The sequence below is a fragment of the Myotis davidii genome, unplaced genomic scaffold (genome assembly GCF_000327345.1).
Source record: "Myotis davidii unplaced genomic scaffold, ASM32734v1 scaffold50, whole genome shotgun sequence".
Classification (NCBI taxonomy): Eukaryota; Metazoa; Chordata; class Mammalia; order Chiroptera; family Vespertilionidae; genus Myotis; species Myotis davidii.
The window spans coordinates 275,669-282,215 of NW_006282004.1; the positions used below are offsets into that span (position 1 = coordinate 275,669).

The 6,547-nt window shown below is 41.7% G+C and overlaps 1 long non-coding RNA gene across 1 annotated transcript in view; it reads right to left on the reverse strand.

Moving 5' to 3' along the window:
- The window catches only part of LOC107183111, an 11,658-nt gene extending 9,445 nt beyond the window's left edge, over nt 1-2,213 (reverse strand). Inside the window, exon 1 of the long non-coding RNA XR_001513885.1 lies at nt 644-2,213. This is a non-coding gene — a long non-coding RNA (uncharacterized LOC107183111). The remainder of the gene's footprint in view (nt 1-643) is intronic.
- Between the last annotated feature and the right edge of the window lie 4,334 nt (nt 2,214-6,547).

Sequence of the window (6,547 nt, forward strand, 5' to 3'; positions counted from 1 at the left end):
ATACTTCATAGTTCAGTAAGAACTGGCTAATTGGCATGTGAGAATAAAGGTGTTTTTTATTTTTCCTGAAAAGTTAAAAATCCTAAACCAAAATAATGTAGCAATCAGCTTATCATTTCCCCCGACAAAGACTGACATTTTAACTATATGTATTCAAAAGCTCTAACAAAGCTACAATTATATGTACTACAAACTGCTTCTCCTTCCTAATTTAACATTAATCTATCTAAATAAAGAACAGTGTAGGGGAAGAATAAAGACCTGTTCTCAGACTCACTACAATCATTACATCCCAAGTCAATTGCAAATTGTTATTGCAAACTAGAGTCCTGGTGCATGAAATTCATGCAAGGGGGGTCCCTCGGCCCAGCCTGCACCCTCTCCAATCTGGGACCTCTCGGGAGATGTCCAACTGCCGGTTTAGGCCCAATCCCACTCGCAATCCAGGACTGCTGGCTCCTAACCACTCACCTGATCACCCCTAACCACTCTCCCCTGCCGGCCTGATCGCCCCTAACTGCTCTACCCTGATGGCCTGATCGCCCCTAACCACCTCTGCCTCGGCCCCCCCACCACCACGGTTTTGTCCGGAAGGACGTCTGGAAGGATGTCCAGAAGACATCCGGTCTAATTAGCATATTACCCTTTTATTAAGATAGATGAATTCACTTTTTTGCCTGCTTAAATTCAGACACTCCTTGACCCTTCCCAGGCAGAATGCTTCGGAGTCACGTTACCCTTACAGGTTAAGAAAAAGTCATGTATTTAGGATAATGATATGATAAATCAGACATTTCATATTAGAATCCAAACAACACATAGAAGATACCAAAGTTTAAGAAAAAAAATAGTGTAAGTTAAGAAAAAAACAACACAAGAAAATTATATTCAACAACCTGGGGTTTTCCCCCAACGAACTAGGAAATGTCCATCACTGTCATTGGCCATGACTGGAATGTACTGGCACAATGTGAGCGGAGTTGGGTGCAATGAGCAGCTGGCATAAACGTGCACACATTCCGCCAGCCTGTCCAGCAGTCTACCGCATACTTCTGGTCCGTCTCCACTGCGTAACTCACGTGCCCAACCATCGCAAGCCTGAAAAACAGCCACACATTTCCTGGGCTCTTCTCACTCTCCTCCAAACCACAAGCTTCTACACTCCAGTGGAGTCACTCCCTATCCCCTACTCACGCCTTGGCTCCAAGCACATTGATCAAAGGTCTGCATATCTTTTCTTACAATCATGTGTGCTACTTTTATGACAGTGTGTCAGCCTGGACTCCTCGTCGTGTCTCCTAGTTCACTGGTAGGTGAGTTCCTACTCACTCGAGACTCAGTACACCTACTCACGTAGGAAGACCACAGCCTCTCCCGTGTTGGCAGAGGACAGCTGTTACAGCACTAATGAATCACATCCTACTTACAGGATACAATAGACTGGTGAATTACTTAAGGGGCATAGGTCTCATTTCATCTTTTGAATTCCCGAGGCTTGGAAAATAATAGGTATTTCCATTAAAATGTGCCACAATATGGAAGAACTATCATTAGACATTGCACTGACTAGTAAATAGTACATGTACTTTCTTTGACTTCATTCATTAAACAACCTCAGAAAGCTATTGTCGCCATTTTACAGATGAGGAAACTGCTATGAAAAATGGGGTGAGAAGGAATAGCCCATAAAATGCAGGTATCAAGAAACTATCACCAGTGTCCACATTTCCATATCTCTTTAGTCTAGACCCAAGTTACTTCAGGTAATTACAATTCCTTAAAAAGTAAGTGTTCAAATGACTCAAGAAGCACTGTCTTTCTGTGGTTTTAAAAGTTCTTTATTTCAGAGTGAATTTGTATTTGAGGTATATGCCACGATTACTTTATGTCACATTTCTTTACTTGATTTGAATTTTAAATATCACCAAAGGCAGATCTTATTGTAATCATGTAACTCACCCCCAAAATCCACCCAGATAAAGTTTTTCTTCAAGCCAACAGTAAATTTAAGAAAAAAAGAAAGAAAAGACCCAGTGCATTTTTTTTATTAAGCAAAGAAAATCTGACTTCAGAAACTGAACTTTGAAGTGACAGTGAGTCCTACCTTTCTTATTAAATGGCAATGATAGGAGGTGATAGCTGTTTTTGTTTGGGGTTTTTCTTAATGTCCTTCCTTTTTAAAATGTTGATTGATTGATTTGAGAGAGAGAAACACAGATCAATTGCCTCCTGCACACACCCCTACTGGGACTGAACCCGAAATCTGGGTATGTGCCCTGACCTGGACTAGAACCTGCCACCTTTTGGTGAGATGTTCCAACCAACGGAGCCATACCCACCAGGGCGCCTTTCTTGCTTTTTAAGTGTTTTGTGAAAGCCCAAAGTCTGGGAAGGACTGCGTTAATCCAGTCTCTATATACAGCACTGCAGTTGGAGAGATTCATGTTGAACCTCAGCCAAGATATGCAAAGCTAATTATGGAACTGTTAATTACTAAATGCTTAAAAGGTTATTTGAAGGAGACTAATATAGAAGGAAAAAAGCCAGTAATATTTTTACCATAAATTTAAGTCCTCACTTGTTCAGTCACATGCCAATACAATTTGAAATTAGTATTTCAGTTATAAATATGTAGTTTTTTAACCTACAAATCTAAATATCATCGTTATGTAAACTAAATACGTGTGACCAAACAGGCTTGATTTGGGGAGACATGCTTTTTGAATATTGCTCACAGATCATTTAGTTGTGTTCATGAACAAAACTGCTTAAGAAGCAAATATATATTACTAGAACCCCAAAATGAGCAAAAATATAATGAAAGTGTAAGTTGTCAAATGAAAATATGAGACTGCTCACAAACAATGATAAAAAGAAACTCAAATAGAAAATGTAAGTATAACAGACACAATTTTCCCACTAGATTTGAAAGTTAAATATTTACTATAACTCTTTTGTTCAGATTCTCATAATTGAAAGTTCTCTGGGCTACAGGTATTTTTCAGCCCTGTCATTACGACTTTAGATATATTCTACTGAATGACTTTGCAAGGAAGTAAGTCTTCCTTGTACCGTTAGAAACTCTCAGCTCACAAATTCATGCGTTAGCCATTAAATCAAAAGGTACAATAGCCAAAACAAAAAATGTTTTTCAATAGGTAAGGACAAAGTAAAATTGTTAACTAGAAGGGGATAAGGTGAAGCCATTTTACACTCACCAATTTTAAGAGTAACTTTTACAGCTAGCTAAAAACACAATAAATTAGGTCTTTAAAGTAGAGGAAACAACTCCACAGTAGATGTTTCACCTGAAAAACTGAAAACATTATGTGTTTAAACACTCTACAGAAGCAATTTCCAGGGGTCTGAACTCAACAACTTAATAAAACGGTTTAGAAAAATCATTTTATTGTTTGAAGCCTTGAGGGATGAAGCTGTTTGTAATTTATTTGCGTCTTTTACTTCACTAAATTGCTTTGGTGATCACGCTTCCCATTGAAGTGATTAAAGACATAAACCCAAATAGTTTAATAAAGCAATTACTTAAGAGTCCTGTTTTTCAACAGAGGTCCACTGAAAAGTATCAGTAGAACATTTATAGTGTTCATTATGTACAAGAAGGTTTGTTATTCAGAACACAGCGCCCCTTTGACTAGAACTTAGCTAGGTTTCCAGACACACAATATGGGACACACTTGGATTAAAGACGACTTTTTTCCTCCTCTCAGAATATCAGGTGAAAAAGTGACAACGGTCAGGTGGCAATTTTTCTATTTCTCCTTACCATTCCTCCTCTCTAATGACATGCCTAAATAAAATGCGTTCCTATTTCCCAGGTGGGCCTGAAAAGCTCCCTCACTGTCAAAGCCGGGTGTTTCCACTGGGGTTCTCACCACGCCCAGATTCTCTCCTAGCTAACTATTTAGGTTACACTAGCAACATCACCATGACTTCTAGGCAATTGATTGACCTAAATACAAAACTATGTAAGTCTTCACCAAGTTTTGGAGAGAAACTGGATTGCTGGGGTTTTTTAAAAAAAAAAATCTGGAGAGAAACTGGATTGCTGGGGTTTAAAAAAAAGAAAGGGAAGAAAGAAACCGAATTTAACAAAAATTATTTCTACGTTCTTTCTTTTCGTTCAAAGCCCCTTCCTTTTGCCTGTAATGAGAATCATACAAACGCCTTTACCGAGTCTATCCTGAGAAACAGAAGGAAGCATGACAGCAAAACTGTCCTAGTTCACATCCTTCTGTTCGTGATATCGAGCCTATTTAACATGTGTTTTCTTACATTACAGAATTCTAACTCTCAAGCATCCATGAAAAAGACAGCACAGAAGAACTCCCAGCCCCTGCATTAACAAGGCACTCCGTAGAAAAAGCACCTTTAACCAAAACTTGTTTACCTGGGTCCATGTCAAACGTTCATTTTTTTTTGACAAGCCAGGAGAAGTTGAAAAACATTCACTTGCAAAACTTTCTCTTTAAAACAATAATAGGTAAGTGTGAGGGTCTGCATTAGCAATAACCCAATGAACATCAACGTTAATAGGGCTGATACTTCAGAATGCAAAACGGCCAGAGCTGGTTTGGCTTAGGGTAGGTTCCATTCCAGTCAAGGGCACATGCAGGGGTTGCAGACTTGATCCCCAGTAGGGGGCGTGCAGGAGGCAGCCAATCAATGATTCTCTCTCATCATTGATGTCCTATCTCTCTCCCCCTCTCCTTCCTCTTTGAAATCAATAAAAATGTATTTAAAAAAGAATGTACAAAACGTTTGGTAGCTTTCCCTCTGTTTACTTTTGCCCATAAAGGTTGGGTGGGGGCAATGCGTGGCTTTCCGACTGTCAATGAAGCTTTCATCCGGTGGCGTCAGTAGTCACTGGCCCACTTCTGACTCAGCCCAAGTACTATGCCGGGTCCGTTTTTATTCTACACAACTGGCACGGGAACGGGAAAGTTTAACAGTTCACTGACTTGGCACAGTCCACATGCTGTCACAGTGCAGGTTTTGTCTCTTACAGTCTTGTTTGGTGAAATACACCCTCCTCCCCCCCCCCCCCCCAAGCAGGTTTCCAATCATTGCTATTCTAATTAATTGACAAAAGGCATCACCACTTCCCCCATCTCTGATTTCCATTAAAGGCCTCTGACATCATTTTCTGACCTGTCTTACCTAGGTTCTAATATTCCCAGCATGTGTGCTTTCACTTGGCACTTCAAAATGCAATTCTTTCATTGAAATGTGCTTTTCCACCACACTAACTGGGAACGCGCATTCTCAGCTGCAGGAGACTGATGCGGTGGTCAATTTTAAAACTAATGGTGGGTAAGGGAAGGCACACGACACATTTGGTAAATACGTGCAATCTATGATTCCCCAGATGTGATGGCTCCGTCAAGAAAAACGAAAACATCAAAAACGGTACCAGGTGCCATTCTTGGGCCTTGTCCAAAGGCAGCCAATGGAAGATTCTGTTTTACTCCGTTCTCCCCCACATTAAGTAACAATAATCAACGTCAGGGAAGAGCATTTGGATTTGAACAGATGGCATCCAACACTTAACACGCGCAGCAACTCTTTCAAGAATTAGATCCTCCATGTCTGATGGTCCCACGGATCAGAAGGGCTTATTTGTCTAATAGGGTTGGCAACGAGATACCCTGTAGTCACCATCCCAACGCTTAGGAATATGCGTCATTCTCTAGTCAGCAACTAAAAGCAAAAAAAAAAAAAACAACTAAAAAATCAAACCACCACATTTTTATGAAATTTCCCCCTCGCCAGTCCAACTTGAAACGACCAAATCCAATGCCAGCGGCAATTCCTCCAGTTCAAGGAAAAGGAAAATAAGCCTGAAGGTAAACGAATGTATAAAGGTGAACAAACTTATCTAATTTTGACAAGGTTGTGCAACACCAAAGGAATCCGCACGGTGCCCTTCCCCGGGGTGGGTTTGACATGCCTGCCCTGCAAGAATGTCTGCATTTTAAACTAAAAGCACGAACTTAGCTATCCAACTTTTTCCCCCCGTCATGGGAAAGCTGCATCCCTCTTACAAAAGAGCAAAATAATAAATACACGAACACCTCAATGTTTTACGTTTAGAAGAAGGCCAATACGGATCGTCTCTCCAGACCCATACAAGTTTCCTGCAAACACCTCCAAACTCTGAAGGTAGAAGGGGCCGCATGCATGGGAAGGAAGGGGCCCGCAGCCAGAGTGGCAGGAGGAGCCAACCCAGGGGAGGTGAGCACCTCCCCTCCCCAAGGCCCCCCAAGATTCACGGGGCCGGGCGTGCGGCTGGGGAGAGGAGAAGCTCATTAGACAATTCCCTCCGCTGGGCAAACGTAGGGGGAAGGTCAGGAATGGGAGGGCAACGCAAAGGAGACTATCCAGGAGGCGGAAAAGTAAACCCAGGATGACCAGGGAATAAGGCTGGGAGATGGGATGTCACTGGAAGTTGGGGGTCCTATCAGGAGAAGTGGGATGCGCGGGGCGAACCGTGTCAGGAAGAGGGGGGCAGAGGGGGGCGGAGAGGGGC